Consider the following 15,891-nt stretch of genomic DNA (forward strand, 5'->3'; position numbering starts at 1 on the left):
GAGGTGGATCCGCCCACGACACAGCTGGCCTGGCACCACACCTCCGTGCCAGGCCCCACATCCTTACCATCTCAGCTCCACCATTGCTGGTCCAGGCGCTGGGCTCCGTACTGTCTGCGTGGCCCTCGCCCCCAGCATTAGCCGTGTGGCTTCATTTAACATCATCTCCTCCTCTGAGACCTCTGAGGGCCCCTGGATCCATCTTAACCCTATTTCTATTGTTCTACACATTGTACTACAATTTTAGTGTTAAGTTTAGTTGCACTGTTAGGAGTAGGTTATTGTTAGTGTTTTTTAATTAGGAGTAGGTTATTGTTCATGTTTTAGTGTTAGCAGATGATTGTTCCTATTTTAGAGTTAGGTATAGGTTATTGTTCATGTTTTATTGTTAGGTCTAGGTTTCTGTTCCTGCTTTAGAGTTAGGCGTAGGTTACTGTTCCTACTTAGAGTTAGGTGGGGTCCTACCAGCAACTGGCAGCAAACAGTGCTCACTCGGTAAGCACACGTCTGCTTTCTCACCCAATGACATGAGTACTGCTCCATGAGTGGGGAGGTCTGTGACATCTCTGAGGGATGGGATTTGCATCTTGTGACTTTTCTGTTGCAGATTGTCGAGCTACAGAGCGTGAGTGGCTGTGAAATGCAATTGGGCTTCATGGAAACAGTCCGGAGCTGTGTCTGGAGCTTCCTGCGTGGCCATTGTAAGGTAGGTGTGCCTTACTGTAAGCGTGCTCTGAAGCAGTGTTGGTTAAGCACAGCTCACTCCTCTGTCTTCAACAGATCAGCTTTCTTCACGCTTTATTTCTGTGGCTGGCGTTGTAGAGCACAGCAGCAGCAAGACAGCAAACACGTCCACAACCAGGTACGTGAACATGGGAAACTTTAATTCTGTGAATAATACTGGTATTAATATTAATAAGGCAGTGGTCACGCATGTGTAATGGAGCTCAGGGATAGGTTTATTCTTGTCTGTTAAGCTCTTCCCTTATTTGACATCCACCCGTCCTCTCTTGCTTATCTTCCCCCCACCTGCAAGTGCAGCAGTACTGAAGGCTGAGGGGTCTTTTCCTAGGCAGGCGGACAAAGGCAACTGAAATGCAACTTTGATGTCCCTCTTTGTTCGCGAGTCAGTAGGCCCTGGATATCATCCCAGCAACTCTCTAAGTCAGCCTGGAAATGTTTGCTAGCAGGAAGTAACCCCATTGCAGTGCCTGACACTAACGATGCCATTTTTCCCCCCCCTCACAGCAGGCAGCCTCTGTGAGAGCAGTGGAGCAGCAGCTGTCTGCTCTATGGCTGCTGAACTGCATTTCTCATCACCTGAGATCCCTGAGCCCACCCTAATGGAGAACGTGCTGCGCTATGGACTCTTGTTTGGAGCCCTTTTCCAGCTCCTGTGTGTGCTGGCCATCATCCTGCCAGTTTCCAAGTCCCCAAAGGCAGTAAGTAGCGCTGTGTGAGATTAATAGGAATGCTCAGGCAGTCAGCTGGGAGGGAACCGTCTGTAGCTGTTGCCTATGGCAGTGTGCCCCGGCACTGCTGAGAGTGCCGCACTTGGTTCTGTCCTTCCTTCTGCACGCCAGCAGCCTTGAGGTGCCAGCTCATCCTATCCTGCAGCTGCTGCTGAGCCCTGTGAGCTGCCAGGCAGAGGGTCCACCCTCCCAGCACGGACCGCCTTGCAAGAGAGGACTTTAGGCTCTGGTTTGCATGGGATTTTTGGGAACTAGACAAAGGTGGAGTTTCTAATGTGCCCTGAGGTCAGGAAGGCAATTTCCAGTGCTGGCCCCCAAAGCTGCTCGGTCAGGTGACTTGAGCTCTCAAAGCAGCTGTCAGCCAGTTGTTAGAAAGCTCCCTAACTGTTTCCCAATTGCTTCTTGTAGGACTTGGGGGGTTTTGAGTCTCAGACTTGAGAGACGGTGAAGAAACCCAAGGCAAGTGCTGCTCAGCTGAGCAAGAAAGCCAAGAAAGAAAGCAAAAAGAAGCGATAAGGGCTTGAGCAGGAAGGCACAAAGGACAGCAGAATCGCCTGGAATGCTTCCTCTGAGGTGCACCAAAGGACACACACTGCGTGGTCTTGTTTTCAGGCATGGCCGTGCTTTCCCTTTTGTGGACTGCGAAGAGGAACTAAGGAAACTTTAGTCATTACCAGTATCCCAATTATTTGATTTCATATTGAAATGTATTTTGGATGCATTTAGCATCTCTTTGTTGCAAATTAAAGCAAAACAAACATATGAATAGTGGTGCTGCCTCTTTCATTAGCAGCTCAAAATGCGCCTGGCTAGGGCTGGCAATCACAGAGCCATGAAGTGGTCGGCTTCACGTCCCTCCCTGGAAATGGAGCTGCTTGTCCCACGTTTCCGTGTTGGTGTTCCCAACTGGTGGCCTTTCAGCCCATCTGGAACTGCTGGCGATGGACTGTGAGCATCCCCTGTTCTCCAAGGGCCGAGAGAAACAAAAGTGGCATGGGAGGAAGAAAGGTGTCCCTGCGCCTTGAGCTTGTCTCTCTTCTGTACTTCTGTAGATACTGTATATCTAGTGCTTGTTCTTTGAGAATGATGACCTCTTTGTTAGGTGTGGGGTTTCTGGCCCTCATTTGTCCTATTAATGTGATAGAACTGACAAGCTTGTTTGTGTTTAGGTTGTTTATATGCTCTATTTCTTATTTTCTCCGTATATGCACTGTCCCCATGATTTCCTGTGCATGTGATTAATTCACATGACAATAAACAAAAGAGACACTCTCCATTTCTTAGGAATGATGCTTAGGTTCAGGTACAGATGAGCTTCTTTGTTTTAGAGGCTTCAGGCTTTGGAGACTACCTTGGTTCGAACAGCAGAAGGCATCAGTGTTCACTTCTCAGCAGCACCAATCTACAAACCTGAGTAATAGCTGCTTGTTGCTCTGTTTCTGCAGAGCCTCGCTGCTCCCCGTGCACTGATTACAGCCTTTGGAAAGGCAGCCAACTCACTTTCCTTGGGAAACCACACAGATGTGAACTATAATAGCCCAGTGACTTTAGAGATGATTGAACAGGACTCTTTGATTAAAGGATACTGTCAGATGCATGTCTGCCCCTCTATTATCTGGTGCTCTGTGTTGGGAGCTTGAAGCTAGCAGATCTTGCTCTGGCATTTTCTGTGTGTCCTTTTCCAGTTGGCAAGCTCTGACTGCTAGAACCCAAGATGCTAAAGCAATATTTAGACTCAAATGCATTTAATGAAAATAGGCAATCTGTGTGTGTGCGCTTTCTCCAATGAGACTGGTGCTGTTCCCTCGTGTCTTTACCAGATAACTAGACTTTATTTCCCATGGCTGAAATATGATCTGTCATCTGCCTGAAGGAAACAAACTTTATAGCTTAGGATTCCTTGTTAGTCCAGGTGAAAAGAGCTTTGCCTTCGGTGCCCTGCCTGGATTTTGGTCTTGGTGTAAAGGCTCTGAACGTAACATTCTGACTGCTGTTTTGAGGCTTACCTTTTGTCTCACACATGATAAGGAAGAAAATTTGGCAGAAATACTTTTTCAATGGTTTAATACATGCTGGTGATTCTGTGATATCTTCTCCTTTTTCTTTGTGAATAATTGTTGTTTAGTGTTGGTTTTTGTCCTGCTGTTAAAATGGGGGTGTTTTTTTTCTACAAAGCCTGATTTGTGTGCCCCGGTGGTGCAAGTGGTAGGAATGCCGCGTTGCAACACCGGAGGCCCTGGGTTCGAATCCCCCCCTGTGGCGCAAGTGGTAGAAGTGCCGCTCTGCTACACAGGAGGCTCGAATTCCGGGGGGTTGGACACAATGATCTCTAAGGTCCCTTCCAACCCGCACGAGACTATGATACTATGATGATACTCTGATTTAGGCACTTAAGCTTATAACAACCTCTGTGGTAACAGGCTGTGTGTGGATTCACACTCATCCAGAAACACATGCAGAGGAAGCAGGGATGGTGTTGTTCAAGTCTTACTAAATGTAGGCTCAGCCTGATATAGATGCATTCCAGCGGAAATACCCAGCACTTACGTATTTTTGCTTTCACATAAATGCCTGAAATGAGCTGGGCATCAGCCAGTTGTTAGAAAGCTCCCTGACTGTTTCCAAATTGCTTCTTGCAGGACTCGGAGAGCTTTGAGTCTAAGACTTGGGAGACGGTGAAGAAACCCAAGGCAAGTGCTGCTCAGCTGAGCAAGAAATCCAAGAAGGAAAGCAAAAGGAAATGATAAGGGCTTGAGCAGGAAGGCACAAAGGACAGCAGAATCGCCTGGAATGCTTCCTCAGAGGTGCACCAATGGCAACGGACTGCGTGGTCTGTTTTTCAGGCATGGCTGTGCTTTCCCTTTCATGAACTGCGGAGAGGAACTAAGGAAGTTGGAAGGGAAGGGCTTCCAATGCATTAGCAGCAAAGAGGACTTCACCTATTTGGGACTTGATATATGGTAAGAGCTGGAGACACTGCATTCCTTCAGGGTCTGTCTCTTCAGGGCCAGGGACGGTCCAGTGTTAGCCTGAAATATGGCTAGATGGGACTGGAGAGAGGTGGTGTCATAGCCACAGAGTCTCTGTAAGGCATCTGGAGCTTCCAGATGCCAGCTCACTGCTTGGTTTGTTTGATCATGAATGAGTCAACGGGAGGAAAACCTGCTGTGTTAGGTGCCACAGGGCTTACAGTGGCTTTGAAGAAAAGGGTTCTGTGGTGGGTCTGCAAGTCTGCCATCCTTTTGCATACACAGACTGACATCCTCAATTGACAAATGCATTGTGAGCCCAGGTCCGGCAGCAGTGCTGTGCTGTGTCTGTTCTCTACCAGAAGCCTAACAGCACATTTGCTGGAACCATCAGTGTGAGAAGGACCGCGTTTGCTTATCTCCCTTGCTGTTGGTGGATGAGTCAGGTGGGCAGCATGAGGAGAACAGAACAAAGCATGCAAGACAAAAGCACTCCGAAGTTGCTTGGAGATCTCAGGACAAAGAAACATGACAAAAATATCTCACACCAATTACATATAATCTTTGTTTCAAATTAAAACAAAAATAACTTTTTAAAAGTCATGCTGCCTCTTTCTGTGTGTTTACTATGAAAGCTGCTGGAGCTCTGTAGAAACACAAGGACATCCATGGCCTGTTCACGAGAGTGACCCGTTTAGGGGAGGCCATTCAGCTCCTTCGATCTGTGTGAAGGTGGTTGGCTCATACTTTCAGGCATGCGTGTGTCCGTGCTTGACTTGGAAGCAGCAAAATGTCTGCCAGAACACCTCCACCTTCCTGGAAAGAGGAAACGGTGCAATGTCTTAATTAATTTGCCTCTCATGAGGGATATTGGCTCCAAGAGCCCCCGTGGAGGTAGCAAAATAAAGGCAGTGTTTGTTAATAGGAGCGGGGGATTAGATGGGGATTCAGTCGATTGATAATGGGGATTTCTGTAGGCTCCCTGGCAAGTGTAGCTGTAGCAGGGAGCTGCCTGGCAGCCACTTGGGCTGCAGGAGGAGCGGTGAGCTGGGTGAGCTCTGGCTGGTGTTACTTGGTTCCCTCCCCAGAAGAGGAAAGGAAAGAAAGACTGTGCGGTAAGTCCTCAAATTCCCAGGCATCTATCTCAAGCAGTTTTTCTGTTCCATTTTTGACTGTTCAAGCAGGTCTCCCTCTCTGACCACACGCCGTCCTGCTCACAGTGCATCCTTGTGCTCCTGCAGTGCAAGCTGCATGATCTCTTGAGGCAGGTTAATAAGCAGCTTGTGACCCGAGTTCCAGTTCACATAGTTCAATTAAATCCCAATTAATCCTGCTCAGACCTAATTTACTTTCATTCTCATACATATGCTTCTCTCTGCTTTAGAGATGCTCTCTGCTGATGTTCCCCACTGGCAGCAGTGGAATAGCCAAGGCTGTCTGTGAAGAGAACCAATACTTCCTTCTTGCTGCTCTGGAAGTTTTGAAGCCAAGATTCTTTCCCAGCCTGGTGTAAAGAACATGAAAAGAGCCCTTTGGTGCCTGGGTGCCAGGGAGGGTCGAGTCTCCGTGTGGTGATACTTAAGGAGAAAGCAATGAGGCTGTAGGAGGGGAGGAGGTGGTCGCTGCCTCTGTTCATGGAGGTAGTTCTTCCAGGAAGGTGTTCTGTTGCTCACAGCGTGTTCCTGCAGGGATCAAGATGACTGTATTGATTTTGTTTGCTTCTGAATCTCATGAAGCATCAGACTGACTGCAGCGAGGAAGTGGGATGATGAATGGAGAGTGCTGGCGTTTGGATTCTCTCCGCTTGTTTGGTGATGAGGTTGGCTGCCAGGTTTGGTGCTCTGAAAGGATCTGACCCTCCTCATCCTCAGACCAGAAGGGACGATTTGGCTGGTGCCGTCCCATAAGAGATATGGAAGCAAACCAGTGTGGCTTTGAGCAGTTCTTCTAAGTTTATGGAGTGGTTTTGTGTCTTTTGTTAAGTGGATCAGAGCAGTCGCTGGTCAAAACGTCCCTTGTTTGGGCTGGCAATTACAGGGTGATGATCCTGTTGGTTTCGCATCTCTTCCTTTAAATTCAGCTGCTTTTCCCATCTTTCATTCTTGGTCTTCCCAACTTCACCGCCCACCTCGATCTGTCACCACATATCAGTGCTGTGCAGTCCCCACCTCTGATGATGTTCACTTCCTTCCCCTCAGCTTGTGGGGTTTCACTCGGAGCCTGAAGGCACTTGTGTGGCTCTGGAGCTTTCTGCACCCTGTGTGAACAGCAGCTGGCTGCAGCCAAAGGCCCTCAGACTGCAGCTGAAGCAGAGCCCAGTTGATTCTTGCACAGCCTGGGTCCAACCCACCTGCCAAACACAGAACCATGCTGCTGTGTGAGAGCCTCCAGGCTGGAGAGAAGGATCCCAGCATTAGTCCCCCTGCTTGGCAAACCTAAACCAGCCCTAAGCTCATAACCATGAGTTCCTGATGCTGGCCATGCTAATTGCTTGCTGTCACACCCACACTCTTTGCAAGTCTGCCAAGCTCAGTGATTGTAAAATTATAGAATTCCTGAGCTGGATGGTCCCTGCGAGGACCACTGAGTCCAGCTCCTGGCTGCACGCTTCAATGGCTCCAGGTGGGGATGGCAAAAAGCTGCTTGAGTGAAAAGATCAGAGCAAAGGGCTCTGCTGCGTCTGTCTGCGACTCAAACACCACCATTGTGTTATTCATAGTAATAATTCCTACAAATATAGTTGGAATTTGCAGCGAGCAAAGTGCAGCTCGCCTCAGGAACAGAATCAAACGGTGGCACAGTCTGGAGCACACACCTCTGCCTGTTTTGCTGTTGCCTGGGAAGATTGCAGCTTGATGACGTCCAACAGCAAGGCAGTTCTCCTTCAGCACGTATCTTCTGAACTCACAAGCACCTCTGCACTACAGAGTGGCCCTGTGTTAAACAAGGATGTCCGTCATTCACACTGGTTTCAGATCTGACATTCCTCTCCTAGCACCCAGGACCAATGCTTAGTCACTTCCCCGTGAGGAGGAATGACTTAGCATTAGGTAGTAGATGAGAACAGGATTCTTTCCTATGTTGCTCCCTTCAAAGATCAATAACCACATGCCGCACGTAGGTAACAAGAGCCAAACAGGAGCCATTCCATCCCAGACTACACCTGCAGATGTCTCCACAAGGTCTGTGTGAAGAGTCTCACAGCTGAAGGCCCTGGGACTGCTCTTCCTCTTTCCAAACACATGGTAGCTGAGGAAAGCTCCCTATTAGCTGAAGAGACCAATTTCAGGACCTTTACTGACTGGAGGAGCCACTGTGGGACACAGGTGTCCTCTCCCACTCACCCTCTCTCCACAGCCGGCCATGGAGCAGCTCTTGAAAAGATGGCGGAGCTGTCTAAATCAAACCCTAGCACTGACTACATAAACAAATACATGGACTAGCTGCATGAAGAGCAAGCAGCAGACATTGCAACAGCAAGTCAAATGCAACCTCAAAGATTTACTAACAGAGTCAAAATGCTACATTTCCATGGGAAGCCTAGAACAGATTGACTCAGGTGTGACAGTGGCTCCCAAGGCGGTTCTGCTCCACACATTGCTGGTGCACTTGCTAAGACACCTCATCTTTGTCTTTGGACACTGGGAAAAGGGGAAAACATATTTTGCTACTGGTATGTCATTCTTGGGAATGGGAAAGAAAGTGAGTGTGGGACTTGGGTCACATCACTGCAGCCTATGGAGACCCTTTGGGTGTGTAGCTGCCCTGCAGCACAGCACTGCCACTCCGCTGCTCCAACAACACCTACAGCAGCTGTGCACATAAGGATGGCAGATTACAGGGAGTGCCATGCGGGTGCTGCAGGGCTTCATCCCCTAACCCTGCAGTGATATATCAGCAGTGCCCAGCTGGCTTTGCTGCACATTGTTATCACCCGAGAGTCTGAAGACTTGGGGGAAAAGCTCAGCAGCTGCACAGCTGCCGAGGTTCCATGTCATGCCCTGGCCTGCACACAGCCCGGCTCTCCCCGCTCTGCTCTCCCAGTGTTTCCCGCAGCCCCTGTGTTGTGACCAACACAAGCGGGGCTCGGGCCCAACGTCCGCTCACATCCCCAGCAGGCAGAAATATCACCCGACAGAATCCCAGCCTACCTGCAACCCCCAGCAGCAGTTCAATCCTTCATTTCTACACTTGTGCTTCGTAACACCAAACCAATAACAACAGGACGAGCATCTATTTGAGTCATTTTATAAAAGTATTTGACTTACAGAGATATTGTTACAGTCACCTGAGTATTGGAAATTACAATACAAGGAAATTTCCACAATGAATTTCATACAGTATTTTACCATCCAGTGCTGCTGGATGTTCATGTCCTTGTTCAATAGAGCATATATACACAAACAGTGATGCTGGAAGAAAATGAAGACACCACAAGAATCAGGGGCTGCAGATACCAACAGAACCAAGAGCTGAATTCACAGACAGAGCGCAGCACGTCAGAATGATGCAAACAAGACAATTTTAAAAGGATTTCTCTTTCAGTTTTTTTTTTTCTTTTTCTGGAATAGAAACACATTAAAATATCAGCTCCAGCTGCTTGATCAGATGAAGACATGGCACATTTACTGTGCAGCTTCATATAGGAACACCTGAGCTACCTGGAGCAATAAGGCTTTGTCAATTTGTCCATCAGCAGCTCAGCATCTCATTCAGTTTTTCATGTCATTTTCATAAGGCAAAAATCGAAACAGAAGTTATTTTCATGCTTGAGAATTGGGATTAATTGGCAGCTACATACAAGTATGTATTTGTTATGCAGTATGAATTCACACAGACCAGGTTGCTCAAGCAGTGCTGGGAGCAGTAAAGTCATTCATCTCAGCTGGAAGTCCAGTATTACCTGGGGTAGCAGATGCTGTGGGGTTATCCACAGCATCCACGGGATGTTTCCAAAACATAAAGAACAGCAAAGTGTACCAATGGTTCATAGGAACAACGTTTTATTTCTACAGAACATGCTATAGAAAAACCAAAAGACTTAACAGAATCACAGAATCACAGAATTGTAGGGGTTGGAAGGGACCTCTAGAGATCATCGAGTCCAACCCCCCTGCCAAAGCAGGCTCCCTACACCATGTCACACAGGAAGGCGTCCAGGCGGGTCTTGAATATCTCCAGAGAAGGAGACTCCACCACATCCCTGGGCAGCCTGTTCCAGTGCTCCGTCACCCTCACTGTAAAGAAGTTCTTCCGCACATTTGTGCGGAACTTCCTATGCTGTACTTTCATCCCATTACCCCTAGTCTTATCCCCACACACTACTGAAAAGAGACCAGCCTCGCCACTATGGCTCCCACACCTCAGGTATTTATAAACCTGGATCAAGTCCCCTCTCAGCCTTCTTTTTTAAGGCTAAACAGACCCAGTACCCTAAGTCTCTCCTCATAGGGGAGATGCTCCAGGCCCTTCACCATCTTAGTGGCCCTCCGCTGGACTCTTTCCAAGAGATCTCTGTCTTTTTTGTACTGGGGAGCCCAGAACTGGACACAGTATTCCAGATGAGGCCTCACCAGGGCAGAGTAGAGGGGTAGGATCACCTCCTTCGACCTGCTGGACACGCTCTTTTTAATACACCCCAGTATGCCATTGGCTTTTTTGGATACAAAGGCACACTGCTGGCTCATGGTTAATCTGTCGTCTACCAGGACGCCCAGGTCCCTCTCAGCAGAGCTCCTCTCCAGCAGGTCTTCCCCCAGCCTGTACTGGTGAATGTAATTATTTCTACCCAGGTGAAAGACTCTACACTTGCTTTTGTTAAACCTCATCCGGTTTCTTACTGCCCAGCTCTCCAGCCTGTCCAGGTCTCGCTGAATGGCAGCACAGCCTTCAGGCGTGTCAGCCAATCCTCCCAACTTCGTGTCATCAGCAAACTTGCTGAGGGTGGTCACTATCCCCTCATCAAGGTCGTTGATGAAGATGTTGAACAAGACCGGACCCAGTACAGACCCCTGGGGGACACCACTAGTTACAGGCCTCCAGCCAGACACCGCACCGCCAATGACAACCCTCTACACTCTGCCAGTCAGCCAATTCTCAACCCACTTCACCATCCACTCATCTATCCCATACTTCCTCAGCTTTGTTATAAGGATGTCATGGGGGACAGTATCAAAAGCCTTACTGAAATCAAGGTAGACTACATCTACCGCCCTCCCCCTGTCCACCCAGCTAGTGACATCTTCATAAAAGGCCACCAGGTTGGTCGAGCACGACCTACCCTTGGTGAACCCATGCTGAGTACTCATGATAACCTCCTTATCACCCAGTTGTCTGGAGATGGCATCCAGCACAAGCTGTTCCATCACCTTCCCTGGGACAGAGGTGAGGCTGACTGGCCTATAGTTACCCGGGTCTTCCTTCTACCCTTTTTGAAGACTGGAGTGACATTGGCCGTCCTCCAGTCTTCAGGCACCTCCCCAGTTCTCCAAGACCTCTGAAAGATTACAGAGAGCGGCTCAGCAACGACTTCCGCCAGCTCTCTCAGCACCCGCGGATGCACCCCATCAGGTCCCATGGATTTATGGACCTTAATGTTTCCTAGGCACTCACGGACCACCTCTTCCCTGACTAAAGGGAAATCTCCCATTCCCCAGACTCTCTCATCAACCTCCAGGGTCTTGGATTCCTGACGGAGAGCTCTTTCACTAAAGACAGAAGCAAAGAAGGCATTCAGTATTTCCTCCTTCTCAGCATCCCCTGTTACCAGAGCGCCCCCCTCACCTAGTATGGGGCCCACATTCTCCCTAGCCTTCCTTTTGCTGTTAACGTATTTAAAAAAGCCTTTTTTATTATTCTTTATCTCCTTAGCTAGATTCAACTCCAGGTGGGCTTTGGCCTTCCTGGTTGCATCTCTGCAGTCCCTGACTACATTCTTGTATTGTTCCCAAGTGGTCAGACCCTTCTTCCACATATCATGTACTTTCTTCTTTCCGTGGAGCTTGCACATGAGCTCCTTACTCATCCACGCAGGTCTCCTTGCACCTTTTCCCGATTTCTTAGTCACAGGGACGCACCGATCCTGAGCTTGGAAGAAGAGCCGTTTAAACACTAACCAGCTCTCACAGGCCCCCTTGCCTTCTAGCACCCTGGCCCACGGGATAGCCCCAAGTAGGTCCCGAAGGAGATCAAAGTTGGCTCTCCTAAAGTCCAGGGTAGCAATCCTACTTTTTGCTTTGCTTCCTCCACTCAGGATCTCGAACTCCACCATCTCATGGTCACTACATCCCAAGCTGCCCCCAACTTTTACTTCCTTAACAAGTCCTTCCTTATTGGTGAGAATAAGGTCCAGCAATGCCCCACCCCGCGTCGGTTCCTCTACCACCTGCATCAGGAAGTTATCTTCAATGCACTGCAAGAATTGTCTGGACCGCGCATGCCTGGCCGTGTTGGTCGTCCAGCAAATATCTGGATAATTGAAATCCCCCATAAGTACCAGTGCCTGGGAGCGTGCCGCTACTTCCAGTTGCTTATGGAAGGCCTCATCAACCTCCTCCTCCTGATCAGGAGGCCTGTAGTACACACCCACAACAGTGTCCCCTTTGCCAGCCTGGCCCTTGATTCTCACCCACAAGCTCTCAACTTCTACATTACTCTCGCCCAGGTGGAGTTCAATACATTCTAGCTGCTCTCTCACATAAAGAGCAACTCCACCACCCCGCCTTGCCAGCCGATCTTTCCTAAAAAGCACATAGCCCTCCATGACAACATTCCAGTCATGCGAGCTGTCCCACCACGTCTCCGTGATCGCAATGAGATCATGGCCACTTGACCGCACACAGAGCTCCAATTCTTCCTGTTTATTCCCCCTGCTTCGCGCGTTGGTATACAGGCACTTGAGAGAGGCAGCATCTCCCCACCCCTCTCCATGCCTTTTAACTCCATTGTCTGCACCCAGCGAGCTCTGCTTTGAGTCTTGAACTGCCGCCTCAGACCCAGCGGCCCTCGTTTTGTCCCCTTCCCCCATCCTACCTAGTTTAAACACCTGTCAATAAGTCCTGACAGTTCCTCAGCTAGAACCCTCTTACCCATTTGAGACAGGCCGCTTCCATCTGCCGCTGTCATGCCAGGTGCCGAATAAATTGCCTCATGATCAAAAAAACCAAGACTCCTATGTCTGCACCAACTCTTTAACCATTTGTTTAAGAGGTGGGTTTTTAGGCCCAACTCAGTATCCCTCCCTGCCACTGAAGGTACAGATGCAATAACCACTTGCACACCTGTTCCTTCGATTACCCGCCCCAGTCCCCTGAAATCGTCTTTGAGAGCTTTCAGGCTTTTTTTACTAACTTCTTCACTGCCAGCCTGAACTACCAGCAGGGGATAGTAATCAGAAGGGCAGATCAGACTGGGAAGTCTCCCAGCAATGTCCCTGACCCGTGCCCCGGGGAGGGAGCACACCTCCCTGCGGGTAGGGTCAGGCCGGCATATAGGGCCTTCCATTCCTTGCAGAAGGGAGTCACCTATGACGACTACCCTTCTATCCTTCCGTGTGGAAGAAGTTTTGAGGTGCGGGTGTGTCCGCTTCCCCCGAGGCACCCTCACAGGTGGGGCTGATTCCACATCTGTATTCACCTCTCCCTCGGGTTCCAGGGCCGCAAATCTATTTTGCAGAGGCACCTGGGACTTGTTGGCTTACAAAGCAAAACGTGTAAGTAAACATTATTTCAGACTTCAAGAACGTCGCCAATTGAACACACTGGCAGGTTTACTTTCCTGCTTGGCCAAATGCAGCGTTTCACAGACTGCTTTTCCCATCTGACTCTTAGTTTGCAGTACATTAAAGTAAGTTCTGGTGCTTGGGATATCCAGCCCCCTTTCCCCATCCAATACAGCAGGAAAGACACAAACACGCCACTTAAATTAAAGAAAGAAAACAAGGAGGAAATGGAATCCGAGACTGCAAAAATATATACAAGCATTTATCTTTTTCCTGAACTAAACATTTCAACCATAACAATATTCAACAGCCGTACCCTATAGAACTAGGGCTAAGGCTATTTCAATTAGAACTGCTTTGTGTTTTAAAAATATAGGGCTGAAAGCCTTTTGGGTGATATTTATACATCCACGGCATGTCTAGGTTCCTTATGTGAATCAGAAATCATTATGCAGAACATAAACTAGTTGTCTTAGCTTAATCTTGCATTATCCTGTTTAATTTCATCTCTCCTGTAAATATGTTAGATAACTAGGTTTCACTGTCAGAATTAACATAAACAGATTATTCATAAGGCTTTTTTCTTCTCCTTCTGAGCTGTATACGGTAAAATACCCATCCAGTGTTTTGGAATAGGCAGATCTTCCTCCTAGTAAAACTGTGAAGCAAGAATAGCTTTCACCGCCAGTGAGAAGGTTTATGAAAGTGCTCGGTAGAAATCCAGAGTTTACGTGGATAAAACCTCAGGATAACATCCATTTACTTACACGCTACTATTGTTAAATAATCCAAGTCAAGTCTACTTTACTATGAAGTGTGCAACAAGCAGAAGAAGCGAAGAAGAACATCACACTGAGTTCACATTCTTCAAGGTGCAAATCGCAGCTATTCCTGCCCAAAACCTTCTGTTTCTTCAGTTGCAAATAACAGCTTTTCCTTCAGCTGCTCATAATTCTTATAGGCTGGAAGGTCCAAGCGATTGAAACTGAAAACAAAGAGAAACCTTAAGTATTGAACAACAGTTTAAACCACCAAAAAATCCATTAGGAACACAGGCATATGAACTGTCCTGTTCAGAAGGAAGACTGCATTTGTACCCTCTAAAACACCTGTATCTTGACATTCATTTGTCTATGAAAGTGAGAGTTAAAGCACAACAAGCACCTGAGCAGCGATAACTTTCCAGAACTGGCAATGTATTTAGCAACAAGTCTCAGCTAATCTCTCTTCTGTATCTGAAACTTAAAATCTGAGCATCTTCACAAAGCACCAGCATAACTGAGAAACTGAGCAGAAGCTACATTTTCTCCAGCCAAGAGGAAGCATGAGCGTGGCTATTTATTTTCATTGCCAAGATCGAGCGTGGTGATAATGAAAGATCAATCCCAAACTCTTTAAAAAAAGGACAGCCTTAAGTACTAAAAGTAGCTTTACGTTTTTAGTGGTGTGCAAATCCATGGCGTTTACAATGGAATCAGCTCCACAACAAAACTGCTTTTACGAAGTTCAACTATTAGTCAGCAGAGCTTACTGCCATAACCCAGTGTTTTGCTTTCACACAGTCTCAGACACTTCCATAACACACCCACTTCCTAAAATCTCAAAGTAGATTTCTGTAGAGAGTGTTTTTTACAGCTAGCTGAGAAGGGTCGTAAACACGGTGCAGTTAATCAAGCAGCCATGCCACCTGCAAGGACAGTGAGATCAACAGGATGCCCTGGGATGGTGAGAAACTAACCATGGTTTTGTGAACTCGGCAAGGGAGTAACTTTCAGGATGATAACAACAAGCTGCAAAGATACTCGGGGATGGTATGTAATTGGGAACCAATGATGAGCTCCACTTTTGCAATATGTATGAGCTAATTATCCGTATTATAAAGGTACACGCAGCCAAGGAATAAACGAGAATAGCTGATCATATGTCAATGACAGGTGTGGTCGTCTGCTTTTCTCCCGCCGTTCTGCAACAATTGGTGACCCCGACATGGCCTACCAGGAAGGATCGCAGCGGCGAAGGTGTTCGGATCCTTAAGCAGTGGGGATAGCATGCGCCATGAAAAGAAGGTGCAGGTGCTCTACGTGACCTTACAGAAGGGCCTAGCCGATACGGGCCGACGACATCCTTTAAGGCTGCAACAGCGTGCTGACAAATAGGTATGGGAAAGCAAGCGGTTTATGAATTATTTTCTTGCTTTTTTAAGAAAAGGTGTCAGGTATTTTCTTGCTTTTTGAAAAGAAAGTGTCAGGTTAAGGGGACAGACTTGCAAAAGGAACTCCCTGAGTTATTAGCGTATGGGTATGCTAAAGGGTTATTTCAGAATCCGCATTTAGTGTATGATCTTGCTGAGTGGCGTAAATTTGGAGATGCAATTTTTCAGGGAATATTAGATGGGGAGAAAACAGCTAAAAAATGCGGGAAGTGGTGGCGTGTGGTTTATAATGATTTGTTGCTACATCAGGCAGAAAAGGAAGTGGCAGAACAAGCTAGTGCTGTGCAGGGGAGGAATAAGAATTATAATGAGTGGTCAGATTGCCCGGTGCCCCCTGCTTTGTCCACCGTAAAGTTGCCGTCGGCCGCCGAGCCTGCATTGCCGGTGGCTGCGGAGCCGAGTGCCCCGTCTCCGTCTCCCGGCACGTCTGTAGCAGACGAGCCGCCTGCATCGACCATGGCGCTACAGCCGGCCCCCTCGACCCCCCTTTGCAATGAGCCGCTCCCTGGGGCACAGAGT

The 15,891-nt window shown here is 48.0% G+C and overlaps 1 pseudogene; it reads left to right on the forward strand.

Annotated features, from left to right (window-relative positions):
- Nucleotides 1-1,292: 1,292 nt before the first annotated feature.
- LOC146754559 (protein MANBAL-like) lies at nucleotides 1,293-1,988 on the forward strand (annotated as a pseudogene).
- The last annotated feature ends 13,903 nt before the right edge of the window (nucleotides 1,989-15,891 follow it).

This window comes from Coturnix japonica, chromosome W (genome assembly GCF_054131305.1).
Source record: "Coturnix japonica strain WE chromosome W, WE-NBRP24, whole genome shotgun sequence".
In the NCBI taxonomy this organism is placed as follows: domain Eukaryota; kingdom Metazoa; phylum Chordata; class Aves; order Galliformes; family Phasianidae; genus Coturnix; species Coturnix japonica.